The 20,672-nt window shown below is 50.7% G+C and overlaps 1 protein-coding gene across 2 annotated transcripts in view; it reads right to left on the bottom strand.

Moving 5' to 3' along the window:
• Positions 1-20,162, bottom strand: part of INPP5K (inositol polyphosphate-5-phosphatase K) — a 425,899-nt gene extending 405,737 nt beyond the window's left edge. For both annotated transcript variants that reach the window (XM_086955215.1, XM_086955214.1), the window contains exon 1: positions 20,027-20,162. The gene's annotated coding sequence lies outside the window, so the exon portion shown is untranslated. The remainder of the gene's footprint in view (positions 1-20,026) is intronic.
• Between the last annotated feature and the right edge of the window lie 510 nt (positions 20,163-20,672).

Below are 20,672 nucleotides of genomic sequence, written 5' to 3'. Positions count from 1 at the left end.
CAGCCAGGTCTTGAGCTGCTTCCTGAAGGAGAGATGGTCTTGGGTTCGCCGAAGGTGGGTGGGGAGGGAGTTCCAAGTCTTGGCTGCCAGGTAGGAGAAGGATCTTCCGCCGGCGGTGGCTCTGTGGATGCGTTGTACGGTGGCGAGGGCGTGGCTGGTCGATCGTAGCTGGCAGGTGGGCGTGTAGAAGGTCATGCGGTCGTTGAGGTACTTGGGGCCCAGGTCGTGGAGAGCCTTGTGTGTGTGGGTGAGGAGTCTGAAGGTGATTCTCTTGTTGACGGGGAGCCAGTGCAGGTCTCTCAGGTGTCTGGTGATGTGGCTGTGTCGGGGGATGTTCAGGATGAGGCGTGCGGAGGCGTTCTGGATGCGTTGGAGTCTTTTTTGAAGTTTGGCTGTGGTTCCGGCGTAGAGGGTGTTCCCGTAGTCCAGTCGGCTGGTGACGAGTGCCTGGGTGACGGTCTTCCTGGTTTCAGTGGGGATCCATCTGAAGATCTTGCGGACCATGCGCAGGGTGCTGAAGCACGAAGATGAGACGGCGTTGACTTGTCTGGTCATCGACAGGGAGGAGTCCAGGATGAAGCCCAGGTTGCGTGCGTGGTCCCTTGGTTTGGGAGCGGTGCCCAGGGCCGGGGGCCACCAGGAGTCGTCCCAGGCGGAGGGTGAAGATCCCAGGATGAGGACTTCCGTCTTGTCTGAGTTCAGTTTAAGGCGACTGTTCCTCATCCAGTCGGCGACATCTTTCATCCCTTCGTGTAGGTTGGCTCTGGCGGTGGTGGGGTCGTTGGCGAGGGAGAGGATTAGCTGGGTGTCGTCGGCGTAGGAGATGATGTTGAGGTTGTGTTGGCGTGCGATGGCTGCGAGGGGGCTCATGTAGACGTTGAAGAGGGTTGGACTGAGTAAAGATCCTTGTGGTACGCCGCAGATGACTTTGGTGGCCTCGGATCTGAACGGGGGGAGGCGGACTCTCTGGGTTCTTCCGGCGAGGAACGAGATGATCCACTCCAGTGCTTTCTCTCGGATTCCGATGTTACTGAGGCGCTTCACTAGGGTGCGGTGGCAGACAGTGTCGAACGCCGCAGAGAGGTCCAGGAGGATGAGGGCCGCTGTTTCCCCGTTGTCGATCAGGGTTCTGATGTCGTCGGTGGCTGCGATTAGGGCGGTCTCGGTGCTGTGGTTGGCCCGAAACCTGGACTGCGAGGGGTCGAGGGATCCGTTCGTCTCGAGGAAGGCAGCAAGCTGTCTGTTGACGGTCTTCTCGATGACTTTGGCCGAAAAAGGAAGGAGCGAGATGGGGCGGTAGTTCTTGAGGTCGGTGGGGTCCGCCGTTGGTTTCTTCAGGAGGGCGGTCAGCATGGCGTGCTTCCAGCTCTCCGGGAAAGTGGCGGTGTGGAAGGAGGAGTTGATGATGTCTCAAAGATGGGGTGCGATGATGGTGTCGGCTTTGTTGAAGACGTGGTGTGGGCAGGGGTCGGTTGGTGATCCGGAGTGGACGGAGTTCATCGTGCGGGTGGTGTCTTCGGTGCTGATCGGGGTCCAGTTGCAGAGGGTGGTGGTGGCGGGCGTTGGTTCGGTGGTAGGATGCGTGGTCGGTGCGTCGAAGCTGTTGTGTATGTCGGCGATCTTGCGGTGGAAGAACGTGGCGAGTGAGTTGCAGAGGTCTTGCGAGGGAGTGATGTCGTTGTTTCCGGCGCTGGGGTTGGAGAACTCTTTGACGATGCTGAACAGTTCCTTGCTTTCGTGGGCGTTGTTGTTCAGTCGTTCTTTGAGTGCCGTCTTCTTGGTGGCGCGGATCAGCTGATGGTGTATGCGGGTGGCGTGCGTGAGGGCGGTCCTGTTGTCTGTGGTCTGGTCGAGCCGCCAGGCTTTCTCGAGGGTGCGGCAGTTCTTTTTGGATTCCTTGAGTTCGTCGGTGAACCAGGGGGTTTTCTTGCTGCCGGGTCTGCTGGGAGGGTTCTTTAGTGGTGCGAGGTCATCGGCGCAGGCGGTCAGCCACTTGGTGAGGTTGCTGGCTGCTTCATTGGGGTCCGTTGTGCTGGTGGGAGTGTTCTGGCTGAGGGAGGCGGTGAGCTGCTCGGCGATGATCTTGCTCCAGCTTCGGCGGGGAACCTGTTGCGGTGGTGGAGGGTCGTAGTTCTTCTGAAGCTGAAGTGGACGCAGCTGTGGTCGGTCCAGTGGAGTCCGGTGGAGTGGCTGAAGGAGATGTGCTTGCTGGCTGAGAAGACGGGGTCAAGCGTGTGGCCGGCGTAGTGGGTGGGGGTGTTCACCAGTTGCTTGAGTCCGAGGTTGGCGAGGTTGTCCAGCAGGGTGGGGGTGTTTCTGTCGTTGTTGTTCTCCAGGTGAAAGTTGAGGTCCCCTAGGAGGATGTAGTCGGCGGAGGGAAGGGCGTGCGGGCAGATGAAGCCTGCGATGTCTTCGCTGAATTGTGTGCGTGGTCCCGGTGGTCTGTAGATGAGGGTGCCTCGAAGGGTGGTCTTGGGGTCAGTGTGTATCTGGAAGTGCAGGTGTTCGGCGGCGGTGAAGGTTTTGTCAGTGTTAGTCGAGATGCGGATTGTGTTCTTGTGTACGATGGCGATGCCTCCTCCCGTCTGGTTGACGCGGTCCCTCCGGGTGATCTTGTATCCGTCCGGGATGGCTATGGCGATGTCGGGCGCTGAGGAGGCGTTCATCCAGGTTTCGGTGAGGAAGGCGACGTCCGGTGCTGTCGCGTCGAGCAGGTCCCAGAGTTCCACGGCGTGCCTGTGGACGGAGCGGGTATTGAGCAGGATGCACTTCAGGTGGTTGTTGCTGGTGCTCGACTTGGCGGGGGTGGTGCAGGTCTGGTAGCAGGTAAATTGGCAGGCTTGGCAGGAGAAGGGTCCGTGGGTGCGTCTCGGGGTAGCTCGGTAGCAGGCAGGGTTCCGTCCGGCATTGAGAGCGTTGAGAGTGGCGGCGTCGTGGGTCTGTCGGGTAGTCTTGCATCGGCGGCGGGGGCCAGGGGTTCTGGCGCTGGGTGCGGTCCAGTCGCGGACGGGCGCAGACGGGCTTGCCTATGGCGCGCCTTCGGCGCACCCGCTGCGCGTGACCGCTGCGCGTATGCATGGGCGACATAAGAAGGAGCCGGGAGGGAGGAGCAGCTGGGTGGCGGGAGCAGGGCGGCGAATGGGCAGGAGGGGGGCGTGGCCGCCGGGAGGCAGCGGCGGGAAAGGAGGGCAGGGGGGCGGCTCAGCGGCGGCTGGGTCGCCCTGAGGAAAAACGAAAAGAAAACAAAGGCAGCAGAGGGAAAACTAGGGCAAGCTTCAGCAAAACAAAACAAAAGGCAAATGAGGCAGTAGCAGGGGTGTGTGGGGGCGACCTCGTCTGGTTACAGGCTCAGTGGTCGCGGCCTCCTTTTGTTCGAGTCTTCTGGCTGGCAGCAGTCAGAAGCCTCACACCTAGAAGCAAATGCAGCAGAGGGGAAACAAAGGCTCACACCTTGTTAGCAATTCACACCTACTTAATAGAGGCAGCTTTCTCTTTGCTCAGGCTCTGTTTAGGAGATATGCATGCATTGTAAGAACATCAGAAGTGTTGATCTTTCCCAGTATTTGCACAAAATTAATAGCATTTATATAGCGCTTACTACCCCTGAGAAGGCGTTATAAAATCTAAAATATCATTATTTCTTTTAAAGCACTATGGCTGGGGCGTGGCCAAGATGGCGGCGGGATAGGACGTGTTTTTCCCAGCTCCTTCCCGCCGCCTCCTGAACCAGCATAGAACAGGCCCCTTGGGGACCCTCATCGGCTGAGGATTGACGGAGTCTCCTGTGGAGTGCCCTAGACCAGGTCCGAGCCTGCCGGTTGACCCGGACGGGCGGCGGAGGATGTTGTCTTGTCCCGGCCGGGAGGCGGACTCGGCGCTCCCGGTGAGGGAGGCCTCGACAACGCGGTGGTTCGCGCTGCGGACCATCGAGGCTAGCATCCAGCCTCCCGGCAGCACCGGCACATTACGGACCCCATTGGTGAACCCGCAGCAGAATTCGACCCGGAGAAGAGCTGTGGAGCGGCCTCCCCGGTGGACCGGGGAGCGGAGCTGGGGAGAATCCCCACAGGGTGCCCGGTATGGCAGCCTGCGGACGGCTTATGATGACCCCCGTGAGCCCCCGAGACAGGCCCAGTCACCAGGCAGGCGGAGCAGCAGCCGCGCGGTGCGGGTCGAGTCCTGTTCGCGGCCTGGCCCACTGAGTCTCGGACTAGGCCGTGCAGATCCCCGGCTAGCGGTCTCCTGAGGCCCAGACGCGGAGCCGAGTTGGACGGCCGCGATCTACGCGGGGCCGCAGCGGGATTAGGGCGAGCCAGGAGTAGGCCGCCGCTTGTCCCCGCTGGGCCCCCCAGACACACAGCGCTCTGCCCTGCGAGGCCCCCGGGGGGCCTTGATGTGGTCCTGGGCCCCGGAAAAACCTGCTAAGCCGAGGAGTTGGAAGTAACTCACCCGCCCAGGACTGCAGGTACCAGGGAGTTATATGCACCGCCACACGAGGAGCGCTGGCCACCTACAGTCCGCAGCTGTGGGCTGCTGCATTGATTGGCGCCTAGGTGCAGCAGAGTAGCACTGAGGGAGAAGTGACGCGACCTAGACCGGGGTCTACCCTCGCTGCTGGTGGGTTACTGCCCCGGAGCCATCAGTGAAGGGGAGCTGGTTGGAGGAGGCCCCACGCGCCACAGCTGGAAGGCAACATCGGTCCTGAGAGTGCAGCTGCTCGCGTCCCCGAGGCCTACGGCTTGTGCGAGGGCCCCCATTGCCGTTGGCCCGGATCCGCGTGGAGGTGTCAGCGCTAGGGGCCCGAGAGGTGGAGTCAGGGGTTACTATCTGGAGGCCCAGCGAGCAGTCCTGCCATACTGTCCTGACGCCCTGTGCTGCGCAGATTGGGGGACCCTTGATCCCGGAGTGAAGACCGAGCGTGGTGGGGGTGGACAGCACTGGCACTTAGCCCTTCCCCTGGACCACGAAGCCGCTGCAGTCCCCCACATCAAGAGTGGTGGGGCAGCTTGGGACCGACTACACCCACGTGGCACGAGGGCCGGTGCAGTCATCGAAGAAATGTTGACCTTTCATCTGGTGGCAGTGACTGGTAGGTGCCACAGCATAACTATTTACTCCTGACTATTGAGAGGCTTGGTCCCTTGAGTCGTCCCACTTATTGATCGCTGCCTCACTTCAATTTACCCGAAGATTGCCGAGGAGCATGTCCTGATCTAGGGTCACGTAGCCGAAGACAATCAAAGATATATTTGGCCAACCGCAGTCTAACCCTACAATGGCGGCCTCGGCGCAACCTACGGTACCAGAGAAACTCTCAGCAAGGCCTGGAGATGAGCCTATCACAAAATCCTTCCTGGAGTCCCTCTTTCTAACGCTCAGGGAAGATATCTAGTCGGTAAAAGCGGAATTTGCTACTGAACTCAAGGAAGTCCGGAGAGACGTAGATAGTGTTGGTGAGCGAGTTGCCGCACTGGAGGAGAAAAGTGACACAACTGTCTCAGATATGACTACTCTCCAGCAGGAGATACTCCAACTACAAGACCAGCATATAGATATGCAGCTGCACTTGGAGGACATTGAAAATCGCTCTCGACGACACAACATCAGAATCCGAGGGGTTAAAACATCCGATGACACCGGTGACCTATTTACTTTTGCCACAGGCCTTTTCCGGCACATTCTGGGAGACTCCTTGGAGGCTGACATTATACTGGAAAGAGCTCACAGAGTGGGCCCACCTCGCGGTCCCAATGCGGTCCCAATGCCCTGCCAGCAGACATCCTGGTGTGTGTCCAAGACTTCAAGACCAAAGAAGCCATTCTCTCCAAGGCGAGGACGGCCCACCCAATCTCCTTCAAAGGACACTCTTCAGTGCTCTATACAGATCTAGCATTGACCACGCTGCAAAGGCGTCTGCAGTTTTGTCCTGTGACGGAACACCTCCGGGGGTTAGGTATCTCATACTCCTGGGTACACTCCTTATTTTATTTGTTTATAAAGTTTTATATAGCGCAAACAAGATCCCGAAGGATATTAGAGGACAACCTGAAATAGACATAGTAAAATATGAGGTATAATATTATGCAGAGGGTACATCTGTGACTGTTAGTTGTGCCATGGAGCGAGGAACAAAGAGATAGACGGCTGATAGGTGCACCATCCCCTTATGGCAAGAATTTGCTCATTAAGAATCTTTTGGCTTCAACTTTGAAGGCTGTCGTCGAGGAGAGTATACGTACATCCGGGGGAAGAGAGTTCCATATTTGTGGGGCAGCACCAGAGAAAGCTCGGAGATACGTTCTCTTTTTACTGAGGATGATAGGTTTAAGGAGGAGAGTAGAGGTGCTTCTAGATGCCCTCCCCCCACATGATAATTCAAGCTTTTACAGAGGTACCCTCTTTAGTAGTGGAGGGCTTTGTGCGTCAGGATTGCAATCTTTAGCTGATATTGTGCTTCACAGGGTAGCCAGTTGAGAGATTTAAGGACTGGGGATATGTGCTCATTTCGTTTGGAGCCTGTAATCAGTATTGCTGCAGAGTTCAGCGAGGCCCTAAGTGGAGCCAGGGCAAATTTAGGAAGGCCACAGAGAGTTGCACTGCCATAGTCTAACCTTGGTAAGACAAGAGCTTGTACAACCTGCTTGAAATCCTTTTGTGACAAGAAGGGTTTGATCAATCTGAGAGTCCTCATCAAGTGGTTCGCTCCCTTACAAACGTTGCTGATATGAGTCTTCATATTCAGGTGACTGTCCACTGTGACTCCGAGCGACTTGGCTGAGTCTATGTTAATCGTAGTACAGTTGAAAGCCGTGAGGTGTGGCATCCAGAGGTCGATCTTGGGGGTGTGGTTCGGCGGGGAGATGATCAAGAATTCCGTTTCGGAGGCATTGAGCAGGAGATGGGTCTCCGTTAACCAATTTTGAGTCAACATGAGGATAGAATTAAGCGAGATGATGTTATCCGGGGATGACATTTTTAAATAGAGTTGAGTGTCGTCAGCATACATGTGGAAGAGAATGTTCATTGAGTTAAGTAGATTAGTGAGAGGTTCCAAGAAAATGTTGAAGAGGATAGGTGAAAGGGCAGATCAAGGGGGGACCCCAATAAGTACTGGGGAGGGCTGAGAGAGAGAGTGGTTTTACTTGAATCTTTGAGATCTGTGTAGAAGGAAGGATGAAAACCAGAGGAGCACCTGATCCGAGAAACCCATTCTGTTTTGTAAGATGGATAGGAGGATGTCATGATTGACTGTATCGAATGCAGAGGAAAGGTCAAGGAGGATCAGGAGGCAGGATTAGTTTTTATCAAGCATTTTCAGAATGTCATCAAAAATGTGTACAAGGGCCGATTCAGTGCTGTGACCCCTCCGGAAGCCTGATTGATGATGGTCTAAATGTTGGTAATTCTCAATGTGAGCACAGAGCTGGGATTGGATACATTTTAAAAGAAGTTTTGCAAGGGTGGATATGTTGGAGATAGGTCGGAAGTAATTTGGATCCAATTTGTCAGCGTTGTTTTTTTTTTTAATAGGTGAGACCTGGGCTGCTTTTGGGCAGTCGGGGATCAAGCCTTGAGATAAGGAGGCGTTAACAATCCTGGTCCGGCTGATATTTCAGCATGGGGGTAAGCTGCAACAATTGCGATCCTTACAAGATGCCTGCAGGCTGTTGGGACTGACACTACCTCCGGAGGAAGACGACGCAGGCGGCCCGAGCTTGGGACCGGAGATCTCAACAGCAGGCTGGCAGCGACAGGGTAGGAGAAGACGCCTGAGGAAGCCTGCTGCCTAGGACATCGCTAGGGGTCAGAAGGAGGCGCTGACTATGGTAGCGGAAGCACTAGCAGGGGAGGACTTCGCCGTTGGGTGATGGATGTACTCGGAGGAACTGAATCTTCTTCCTCTTTAAGCTCCTCTGCTGTCCACAGGTGGGCGGCAGGTGGAGAAAATGTTTTTGCTCACCATACCACGGACCCTATTTCATAGTGATTTCAGTTGTCCAGGGTCGACAGACTTTTTTTCATGGACTATTTCTTGTTCACATGTTTTTGGGGTTTTGTTGAGTTGGGGTTCCCTCGTCCACCTTTTCTAGTTCCCCTCTGTAGCTGCTCGGCGACCGCAACCTGGGTCTCCGGCCCTCACCCTGCACGCATTGGCCATCCGCTCATACCACGCTATACCTCGCTCACAGTTTTCAGGTGCATTCTGACCACATCAAGGTACTTACGCTTAAATTAAGGGGCCCGAACACCCCATTAAGCATAGAGCCGTCCTCCACTTCCTGGAGCACTCCAAGGCGGATATCTGCCTCCTACAGGAGACACACCTCCTTGCGAAAGATCATCACAGAATGAAATCCAAGGTATTCCCCACGCAGCTCTTCTCCTCTAACACCTCAAAATCAGCTGGGGTAGCCATCCTGGTCTCTCGTTCCTTCTCGGGTAGAGTCTTGCAGAAAGAATCCGGAATAAAGGCTCACCTACTCACCTACCGGTTCTCCGTTGGGGATTTGCTCTTTGTGGTGGGTTCCATTTTTTGCCCCTAACGAAGGACAAACCAAATTTCTACATAAGGCGCTTAGTGAAGCGACTGCAACATCAGACAGGAACTTACTCCTGGGAGGAGATCTTAACATTGTCCTTGATAATACAGTGGATCGCTCCTGCCAAAGAACGACACAAGTTGGAGTACTGACAACTGCGGGGCGGGCACACCTCAATGACCTGGGACTTTTATGGCACCACTTTCACCCGCGTTCACGCAGCTACACATTTTACTCAGGCGCCCACAAAACGTATGCACGTCTAGACTATTTCCTTTGCTCCGCCTCCATGCAAGCTTATGTGAAGGACGTAGAGATACTGACGGCTTCCCTTTCGGATCACTTCCCTGTGCTCACCACACTGCAGCTGCCGCGCTCCCTGCGCTCTATTAGACACTGGCGCCTGCGGGACACCCTACTGCACACCACGACAGTGGTCGACCAAATCCGTAAAGCCATCACTGATTTCGCTGCCCAGAATGCTAATCCCGACACTTCCTTAGCGACCCAATGGATGGCCTTGAAGGCAGTCATTCGCGGCGAAGTCATAGCTATATCTTCTGCTCAGAATAGGGAATGTAGCCGTAAGCGAGCGGAGATCACACAAAGGGTGGCGAAGCTTGAACAGCTTCATTAGAGGACGGGCGCTTCCAGAGCTTGGAGGCAATTATGAACGGAGAAGTAGCAGCTGGCAGCCCTGGATAGGGACAGGGCGGAGTATGCGGCTCTCAGGCTCCGACTCTCTTATTACACCAGAGGTGATAGGTGTGGCCGCCTCTTGGCGAATAAGCTACGAGAGGCCCGACAGCGTAAGGGAGTCCAGACTATTCGGTCACCCGCGGGGAACTCCATCTCTGAAGACTAGGAAATCGCTGAAGTGTTCTGTGGCTTTTATGCAGACCTCTATCAGGGAGATTCGCTGGATAATCACCACAGCGCCGGATATTTAGCTGCAGCACGCATGTCTGCCCCATCCCAAGCGCAGGCTGACCACTTGGATAGAGCAATCCAAACGGGAGAGGTGATTTCGGCCATTCCCGCCTTAAGCGGGGCAAATCGCCTGGCTCGGATGGCTACACAGCTGCCTTTTATAAGACGTTCTGCGACCTACTAGCTCCCACCTTTACAGCTCTGTTTCACATTTGAACACATAGGTACCATCCTGGGGAAAATGTTGGTGGCGGCAATAAGCCAGGGAAAGACAAGACTGTGTGCAGCGCATACAGGCCTATTAGAATCCTAAACGTGGACATTAAATTGTACACGGGCATTCTGGCTATACGTCAGGCACCATATATGGCCCAGCTTGTGGAACCCGACTAAGCCAACTTCATCCCACAGAGACAGACCAGTGACAACACAAAGCGCAAGGCAAATACATGTTCCTGGCCAGTGATGTAGAGAAAGCCTTCGACCGGGTGCACTGGCCCTATCTGGAGATGGTTCCGATGGCTGACGGTCTCGCGGAGAAATTTTGTAACCGGATTCTGAATTGCTACCGCTCTCCCATGGCCACGGTCCGTGTTAACGGCCACACCTCTTCTCGTTTCCCCATTGGCAGAGGTACCCAACAAGGATGCCCCTTGTTGCCTCTCCTCTTTGTGCTCTATATGGAGCCCCTGGCACTTAGGATATGGCGGCAACCTCTTATAACCGGAATTAAATTTGGAGGAGACACACACACCATCAGCCTATACGCCGATGATGTCCTCCTTTCCCCATCGGACCGATTACATCTCTGCGCTCCCTCTTCATAGAACTAGATAGCTGCGCGCGCGGCTCAGGCTTTAAGATCAATATGGACAAATCCATGGCTCTTAACATTTCCCTCTCCCAGCACACCCTTACCTTCCTACAAGTGGAACATCCGGTTCAGTGGGCTGACACCGCAATCCCCTATCTGGGAATTCAGGTAGCTCCCACCATCCAAGCCACCATCGATATAAATTATGCCACTCTTAGCAATCACATCCGCTCGGAACTGAACAGATGGAAACACTGTATGATTTCCTGATTGGGTAGGATAGCAGCTACCAAGATGATGATTCTACCCCAGATTTTATATCTCTTTCAGACCCTCCCTCTCAGGCCTCCGTTGGGCTGGATCCAACGAACTCAGAGAGATTTATCACGGTTCATCTGGCACGGCCGCAAACCCCGCTTTCCACACCAGATAGCGATCCTCCCACCCGAGAAAGGTGGAGTAGGGGTGCCAGACCTTCAGCTGTACTTTCACGCCGCCCAACTTAGATACCTTGTGGAGTGGCAATGGCAGGAATCAGAGAAGCACTGGCTATTTCAGGACCAGGCAGTGGCAGGTAGACCACTACAGGGTGTCCCCTTTCTCCGCAAGCACCACCGCCCACCTAACTTGTATGTCTCATTCATTACGAGCACTATCATGGACTCCTGGGACCGCACCAATGTCGCCACCCATTTGACTACTTTCCTGTCGCCCCTTACACCGATATTTGACAACCCAGATTTCACTCCTGGCACCGACACCCGCTCCTTTCAGACCTTGGCGTGCTACCCTTGTAGGGCTCTAGGTCATCTCTTTGTCTAAGACAGCATTATTGCCTTCCCTCAGGTCAGGGAGCACTATGGGCTCTCGGAGATGGAGCGAATGCCGTACATCCAAATTCGGCATTGGGCCCTGCACACTCAAGTCAAACCACACGCACAGTGCTTATTGACTGATTATGAGAAATGGTTAGTGACACACACCTCGGACAAAAAAAATAATCTCCGATCTCTATAAAATGCTACTAGCCAACACTACACTCACATATAGCGCGGGGCGTACACGTTGGGAAAGAGACCTTGGAAGAACATTAAGCCATATCGAATGGGATGGAATTTACCACAGGGCCAGACACTCAGCCTACCATATGGGGCTCCCGGACACCCTGACCAAGATCTTCACGTATTGGTACTACACCCCGGAGCGCTAGCATCGCTCTGACCCTCGGCGCAGCGATCTCTGCTGGCGGGAATGCGGGGAAGTGGGAACGTTAGAACATATACTCTGGAGCTGCCCCTGCTTACCGTCATACTGGTCCCAAATCATAGATGAAATTGACCTGCATCTTGAGACGCAGCTCCCATGCTTCCCTTCATATATTATCTTGGGCCTCCCCAATCCATTTTCATACCCACTTAAATCCCGGAGGGGCAGATTGACCGCGATTGCCCTGGGAGCTGCCATCCAAAACATCCTGGTGCATTAGCGCACCACCCAGACCCCTAAACATACTGGCTGGCTTCAGAGACTTTGGCTGGTGTTTGGGTATGGAGAAGCTAACCCTTACGCTAGCCGGTAGAAAATCAGAGTTTCCCGACCTGTGGCGGCCCTTTCTTACACAGTTGGTGTCTGAATTCCGCGAGCTGACGTGCACCCGGTATCTTCGCTTGCTTCGCCTCCCGACCACGCAAATCTCAGACCAGAACTCCCAAACATCTCGCAAACGGTGACGTTAAATGCCGAGCGACCTCATGTATCTTCCTTCCTTACTTTTCGTTATCCACATTTTCCTGTTAGTTCGAGGTGGACGAGGGGTGGGTGGGAGAGTTGGGGGGGGTTCTGTTGTTATCCTTTTTACTTGCTAGGTTGGCCGTCTCCAAGCTGCTTACCTTTGGTAATTTTTGCAACACGACTTCATTGTCTTATCTGCATGCTTAATGAGGAGCTGGGGCCTTGCATTTGCTTGTATGCTCTTAAAATTCTTCAATAAAAAAGATTTAAACCATAAAGCACTATGGCTAGGGGAAGCTTTTTGCTGACAAAAGGCAACATTGTTTTATGTGTAGCATTCAAAGTGGGAATCTTCAGCCTCAATCAGGAGGGTTTGCAAGTATACTCGAAATGTGCTCAAATGTACTCATGAGACACCTGCTACACATATATGTAAGGGCTTAAGTTCTGATGTCACTTCTTGTGATGCTACTTCCTATGATGTCATGCACTGTGATGTCACATGCCTCACACGCCATGATGTCACGCACTGTGATGCCACTTGCATACTGATTACCTAGGGTAGTCCCCCTACTTCTTTTTTTAGGTGTCGCCTAGCATTGCAGCGCATGCGCTATCAGCTTTACGAGTCCTGCTGTATTAGGGTATTTTTTAGATGTGGTGTGAAAGCCCCGCCCATATTTTTTTATTGGCTGGGGTCATCATCCATGGTAAACGCTGGCTTCCGATTGATAATGAGGCTTCTAAGTCCCTCCTTGTTATCACCCTGTCTCCTTTTGGGACCGCCCATCAGGACTGGATCTTTTACTTGTGGCTTTACACCGTCTCCTTCATAAGTTGGTAAGCACTCTTATTTTTATTTTCAGCGAGGACCGCTTCGGCCGCACTTGTTGATTTATTGAATCATTTTCTCGCACAAGCAGAGAAAATATCGGTTTGTTGCGGCTGCACTTGTTACTATCTGCCTTCATTTAGGAAGACATTTTAATGTCTGGAACCGAATCTGTCACCTTGAGGCTCTCTACACCCATCTCTGCAGCAGGTGCCCGTCCCACTGAGCAATATTAACAGCCTAAGCTGCTATTAGGTGCTGTAGGAAATAGGAATACTCCACTCCCTAAGTGATATTCTTTATATAGCCTACAGCACAGAGCTAGCTCCATCTTTTTGTACTTTGAATATAGTAGTTTGTAAAAGGCCACTTCTTGGCACTGTGATAAGAGTTACTCTTATCAGATACAAAGGAAGTATCTGGTATCAGCCGATAGCCGGAGCAGGTGCTTTAACCAATTTTGTTTTTAATGTATTGATTTTATTTGTTTTACATGATTATCGCCAATAATCAGCACATTCTGGTGCGACATGTAAGGATAGCCTCATCTACAATACTTGCATTATCAAAGGAGATAGCTGCACATGTAGAGGAGTGGTAAGCATGGTGACTGGGCAGGAATCAACTGTTGTCTTTGCTTGACCGTGCTGTGCACAGACAGTCAACCTGCTCCTCTGCGCTTAACTTACGTGACGAGCAATCTATTGGAATTGGTTTGGCTGTAACATGCATGGTATACCAGTCAATCAACAACAACTGGAGGGTGGGGAACGGAACTTGGAATTGAGTCGGAGTGCCGTCGTGTTTCGGCAGCTGTTGGCGTGTGCGAGTGCCATCTGGTGTCCCCCCACCCCTTCAGTGGGTGCGCGCAGGTGCTTTAACCACTTGAGCACTCTTAACAGCTACACATGCTGTTCGTGTAGCTGTCATTATTTAACCCCTACTGTGCTAATGACGAGCCCAGGCTCGTCATGCAGCACGGTGCTCGTGTGCTGGTGACGGTTCAGTGGGCTGACACCGCAATCCCCTATCTGGGAATTCAGCTAGCTCTCACCATCCAAGCCACCATCGATATAAATTATGCCACTCTAAGCAATCACATCCGCTCGGAACTGAACAGATGGAAACACTGTATGATTTCTTGATTGGGTAGGATAGCAGCTACCAAGATGATGATTCTACCCTAGATTTTATATTTCTTTCAGACCCTCCCTCTCAGGCCTCCGTTGGGCTGGATCCAACGAACTCAAAGAGATTTATCACGGTTCATCTGGCACAGCCGCAAACCCCGCTTTCGACACCAGATAGCGATCCTCCCACCCGAGAAAGGAGGAGTAGGGGTGCCAGACCTTCAGCTGTACTTTCACGCCGCCCAACTTAGATACCTTGTGGAGTGGCAATGGCAGGAATCAGAGAAGCACTGGCTATTTCAGGACCAGGCAGTGGCAGGTAGACCACTACAGGGTGTCCCCTTTCTCCGCAAGCATCACCGCCCACCTAACTTGTATGTCTCATTCATTACGAGCACTATCATGGACTCCTGGGACCGCACCAATGTCGCCACCCATTTGTCTACTTTCGTGTCGCCCCTTACACCGATATTTGACAACCCAGATTTCTCTCCCGGCACAGACACCCGCTCCTTTCAGACCTGGCGTGCTACCCTTGTAGGGCTCTAGGTCATCTCTTTGTCTAAGACAGCATTATTGCCTTCCCTCAGCTCAGGGAGCACTATGGGCTCTCAGAGATGGAGCGAATGCCGTACATCCAAATTCGGCATAGGGCCCTGCACACTCAAGTCAAACCAAACGCACAGTGCTTATTGACTGATTATGAGAAATGGTTAGTGACACACACCTCGGACAAAATAAATCATCTCCGATCTCTATAAAATGCTACTAGCCAACACTACACTCACATATAGCGCGGCGCATACACGTTGGGAAAGAGACCGTGGAAGAACATTAAGCCATATCGAATGGGATGGAATTTACCACAGGGCCAGACACTCAGCCTACCATATGGGGCTCCCGGACACCCTGACCAAGATCGTCACGTATTGGTACTACACCCCGGAGCGCTAGCATCGCTCTGACCCTCGGCACAGCGATCTCTGCTGGCGGGAATGTGGGGAAGTGGGAACGTTAGAACATATACTCTGGAGCTGCCCGAACTTACAGTCATACTGGTCCCAAGTCATAGATGAAATTGACCTGCATCTTGAGACGCAGCTCCCATGCTTCCCTTCATATATTCTCTTGGGCCTCCCCAATCCATTTTCATACCCACTTAAATCCCGGAGGGGCAGATTGAACGCGATTGCCCTGGGAGCTGCCATCCAAAACATCCTGGTGCATTGGCGCACCACCCAGACACCTACACATACTGGCTGGCTTCAGAGACTTTGGCTGGTGTTGGGTATGGAGAAGCTAACCCTTACGCTAGCCGGTAGAAAATCAGAGTTTCCTGACCTGTGGAGGCCCTTTCTTACACAGTTGGTGTCTGAATTCCGGGAGCTGATGTGCCCCCGGTATCTTCGCTTGCTCTGCCTCCCGACCACGCAAATCTCAGACCAGAACTCCCAAACATCTCGCAAACGGCGACGTTAAATGCCGAGCGACCTCATGTATCTTCCTCCCTTACTTTTCGTTAACAACTTTTTCCTGTTAGTTCGAGGTGGACGATGGGTGGGTGGGGGCGGGAGAGTTGGGGGGGTTATGTTGTTATCCTTTTTACTTGCTAGGTTGGCCCGCTCCAAGCTGCTTACCTTTGGTAATTTTTGCAACACGACTTCATTGTCTATCTGCATGCTTAATGAGGAGCTGGGGGCTTTGCATTTGCTTGTATGCTCTTAAAATTCTTCAATAAAAAAAGATTTAAACCATAAAGCACTATGGCTAGGGGAAGCTTTTTGCTGACAAAATGCAACATTGTTTTATGTGTAGCATTCAAAGTGGGAATCTTCAGCCTCAATCAGGAGGGTTTGCAAGTATACTCGAAATGTGCTCAAATGTACTCATGAGACACCTGCTACACATATATGTATAGGCTTAAGTTCTGATGTCACTTCTTGTGAAGCCACTTCCTGTAATGTCATGCACTGTGATGTCACATGCCTCACACGCCATGATGTCACGCACTGTGATGCCACTTGCATACTGATTAACTAGGTTAGTCCCCCCTACTTCTTTTTTTAGGTGTCGCCTAGCATTGCAACGCATGCGCTGTCAGCTTTACGAGTCATGCTGTATTAGGGTATTTTTTAGATGTGGTGTGAAAGCCCCGCCCATATTTTTTATTGGCTGGGGTCATCATCCATGGTAAACGCTAGCTTCCGATTGATAATGAGGCTTCTAAGTCCCTCCTTGTTATCACCCTGTCTCCTTTTGGGACCGCCCATCAGGACTGGATCTTTTACTTGTGGCTTTACACCGTCTCCTTCATAAGTCGGTAAGCACTCTTATTTTTATTTTCAGCGAGGACCGCTTCGGCCGCACTTGTTGATTTATTGAATCATTTTCTCGCACAAGCAGAGAAAATATCGGTTTGTTGCGGCTGCACTTGTTACTATCTGCCTTCATTTAGGAAGACATTTTAATGTCTGGAACCGAATCTGTCACCTTAAGGCTCTCTACACCCATCTCTGCAGCAGGTGCCCGTCCGACTGAGCAATATTAACAGCCTAAGCTGCTATTAGGTGCTGTAGGAAATAGGAATACTCCACTCCCTAAGTGATATTATTTATATAGCCTACAGCACAGAGCTACCTACATCTTTTTGTACTTTGAATATAGTAGTTTGTAAAAGGCCACTTCTTCTTGGTACTGTGATAAGAGTTACTCTTATCAGATACAAAGGAAGTATCTGGTATCAGCCGATAGCCGGAGCAGGTGCTTTAACCACTTTTTTTTTTAATGTATTGATTTTATTTGTTTTACATGCTTATCGCCAATAATGAGCACATTCTGCTGCGACATGTAAGGATAGCCTCATCTACAATACTTGCATTATCAAAGGAGATAGCTGCACATGTAGTGGAGTGGTAAGCATGGTGACTGGGCAGGAATCAACTGTTGTCTTTGCTTGACCGTGCTGTGCACAGACAGTCAACCTGCTCCTCTGCGCTTAACTTACGTGATGAGCAATCTATTGGAATTGGTTTGGCTAAGGAGAACAGTACAAGGAAAGAAACGGTGTTGTGACCAATTAATGCGGAATTCCGAGGCCGTTGTAAGGTATCTAAGGAGCAATATCGTGAAGGAATTAAAACTGGCGCCGGTGGCGTTGAGACGTGGCGCAGGAGAGAGGTGCCACTATTATGACCAGATAGCTTACCTAAGAATTGGATAATTGAGGCAATAGTCAATTAAGATAAGGACCATTTGAGAAGTGAGTGATGATTAAAACCTGTAATTAAACGAAGTGTGCATTAAGGTTTAAGATGCTACAAGGAGCCTCCAGTGAATAATGATTGCTGGTCTCAACCTTACCGCAGTTCGATACGCTGCGAGATGAATTGCCTGAGAACCGCCAGCTTTTAGGCTGCGAGTTGAATTGCTTGAAAACCGCCAGCTTTTATAGCTGCAAGTTGAATTGCTTGAAAACCGCCAGTTTTAAGGGGAGAATGCGCCTGGGGGGAGAAAAGGGTGGGGTGGTAAGGCTCCAATATGTTCGTATAAAGTTAACAATTAATCGAAATGGGAGCCAGCATTCGCGCTTACCGTATTCTGTGATCGGTGGTGGTCCTAAATAGGAGTCCACGCCTGCATTCTTCCTTCATCACAGATACACAGCACAGCTCTTGTGCAGCACTTTTTCAATCTTCCCCCTTCTGTCCTTGACCCTAATAAGTTATAAGGGGCCCGCACCCTGCCCTTCATCCACCACAAACACTTTACTTTGCACTGTGCAGGTCAATACTTCACTTACTCTCACTCAATCAATCTCCCTAAGCGGATCAACTATCCTAATATCCTAGGGCAAAAAGGATAGGGGTTTCCTCCCACATACAAACACACAGAAGACTTCATAGCTCTGCACTCACTCACTAACCCTCTTCTAGTTGACCATGAAATCCTAAAGCGAAAAGGGCAGAGTATGAAACCTACGTTTCACTGGACCGGCTTGGCAACATGCCTAGGATGGACGGGCCCTGAATGCCCTTGCTACAATACTACTGGCTGAAGGCACTAAAAATGCATCTGTATGCTCAGGAAGTACATGCTGTAAGCTCAGGAAGTACATGCTGTCTGCGTTCCTTATTTTCTATACCTGTAAGTTAACCCATTTCTAAGAGACAGAAGGTCAGTATTTGGACTCACTGTACCTGTTTGGTAACATGCCTAGAATGTACAAGCTAGCTGGGCCCTGAATACCATGTATCAGTGAAGTAAAAGGCTCATAGATAAGCCCAACAGCACTTTTAGCGCACAACACGTGCACCCAAAACAGTTTGGTTATCCATCTAAAATGCTATCATGGAGCACCAACAGCATTCAACTCTAACCCAACAACCTACATATTACATTACACAGAACTATGTACAAAGATATTGTACATGCTTCCAACATAGGTAGATGTCAAATGTGGTCCCAATAGCACTTTCAATTTGTTCTTACATTTTTTATAGCGTAGACCAGTATTCAAGGGTGTCAGAACACTGTACTTAAAAGTACATCCCGTATATATGAAGCAGGTGTAGCGCAGAACATCTTTACAGAAAGGATTGCATGCATTATGTTACAATACATGTGGAAGAGGTGGAGTGCAAAAACATATTTACAGATAAACATGAATACATATATTGGTTACAAACATAAGCAAGCAAATGAAGGGTTAGAGAAATTATTGGAAAGGGCGACATGTTTTTGTGACAGAGGAACCTCACAGTGTAGATCTGGGAAAGATATAAAGAAAAGTTAAGGCTAAACAGCACAAAAAAAATTGAATCAGTACCTTTTGACACTAAAAGATAAGTGACAGGTCCCTAAAGGCATAAAGGGTTGTAAAGATATATCATAAACGGTGTAACTCACAGTTATACATGCATAAAATATACATATGTCAGAATTAGCCCAACAGCATCTGGGGTATTTGCATAATACGGAGTTGAGAAAAACCGGGATCATAAATCAGAACTGCGAAAATTTTGTCAGAGTCACATGTGCAGCATGAACAAAATTTAGCGTCATTGTTCCTTGGTGAAGAATAAATAACAAAACACATGAACGTCCAACACAACATAATGCACTGAGCACTGAGCACTTCGCGCAGCGAACAATGAAGGAGCATGCCACATAGATGGTTAGGAGAGTTCCCACAACAGCATTTAAGCCTACCAGCAACAATCACCATCATACCACAGTACAGGTCTCAACAGAATTTAAAACACCTCCGTCAAAACAAGCTCGTAGATGAGTATCAGGGCTGTATGCCACAATGCAATAACTCCAGCTAATTCACACACAAACACGTCGGGCAATGAGCAGGTCAAATACACCAGTTTGCATGTAAACATGTCTAGGTTAGACCTCCAACCACACCCAACAAACTTATAACATCTATCAATAACAAAACATCAAATATAGTCACTCTGCCTGCTTTTTACTGAAAATCACAAACATATGGCTCATATCGCTCACAGTCCGGTAAGGGTGCAGTAATTTGGTACTGAAATCGGCGCTCACTGTCTTTTTAATATCAACAACCTTCTGGAAATGTTCACTGATGACTAGTTAGCTCTGTGAAAGTTATATAATCCGCATATCGATCTTTCACCTATTCCTGATTAATACTCCACATCTGAGATGATGTATGTTTAAGAGGCAGTATTCATTCATAGCTTTGCAATATTTTTATGGTAAGGCACTTTATAACGATATGTTCACAGGCATTTAAAAAAATTAGTATTTCTTGCAAAACCGGGTGTATAATTCCAAGTACGATTTTAGAATACTATATCCACAAGGATCACGTTGCTTGGTCAATTTTAGCTCTGGAAACGCAGCTTTTGACAAAGTCACTTAATGTGCGTAGTATGAGAGAATTTGTGGCCCCACTGTGATGTATTGCAAGAAAACCGGCGGCGCGCACAAGAAGCTGTCATGGCCATCAAGTTTTAAGTACACAATGACACACTGCACGCATGTGCACCATGCTGATCGCCTGCAGGATACTTACACAGACCGTTCGTAAATTCAGCCTAATTGTCGTTGTCTGTTATTAATCTTTTCATTTCGGTACTTCCGGGTCGCAAAACAAACAACCCCATGACCATACATATTATAGAAGCAGTGTTGGGGCAAGAGGAGCGCGTATTATGTAAAATGATCTAAGATTGGTGTACCTCAGCCAATCCTAGTACGCTGCACACAATTCCGAAGTGCTCATTGGCTCTAGAATCAACCACGTGCTTCTGCAGTTAAGCAATATTGTTTATAAATAGTGTTTTGTTTGGTGTTTGTCACGGACCGGGCAAGCCTGAACTGGACGGTGGGCGACAGGCGGTCTCGGCCCGGGTAGGTTGCGTTGTTGCTAGCCACAATTCACGATTGGAAGGGGTGATGCAGAGTGGCTGGTAATGACCGTGGGTGGTGAATGAGTCGTGTATGGGAACCTGTCACGAAGTCCCGGCATTGGTCACAAATGAACCCATACATACCTGTAACATTTCTCTGCAATCCTGTATGTTCTGACAGCCTCGGTTTCGGAAAAAGTGGAGTTTAACGAAGTCAGCGCTTACACTTTTATCGAAGTTTCTGCACCTCAGTTGAGCTCTTCTCATTAAATCTGTCTTCGTTGTACTTGACTTGTTACGCAGTGTAGC

This window comes from Lissotriton vulgaris, chromosome 2_1, assembly GCF_964263255.1.
Source record: "Lissotriton vulgaris chromosome 2_1, aLisVul1.2, whole genome shotgun sequence".
Lineage (NCBI taxonomy): Eukaryota > Metazoa > Chordata > Amphibia > Caudata > Salamandridae > Lissotriton > Lissotriton vulgaris.
This window is presented reverse-complemented; position numbering and strand designations above follow the sequence as displayed.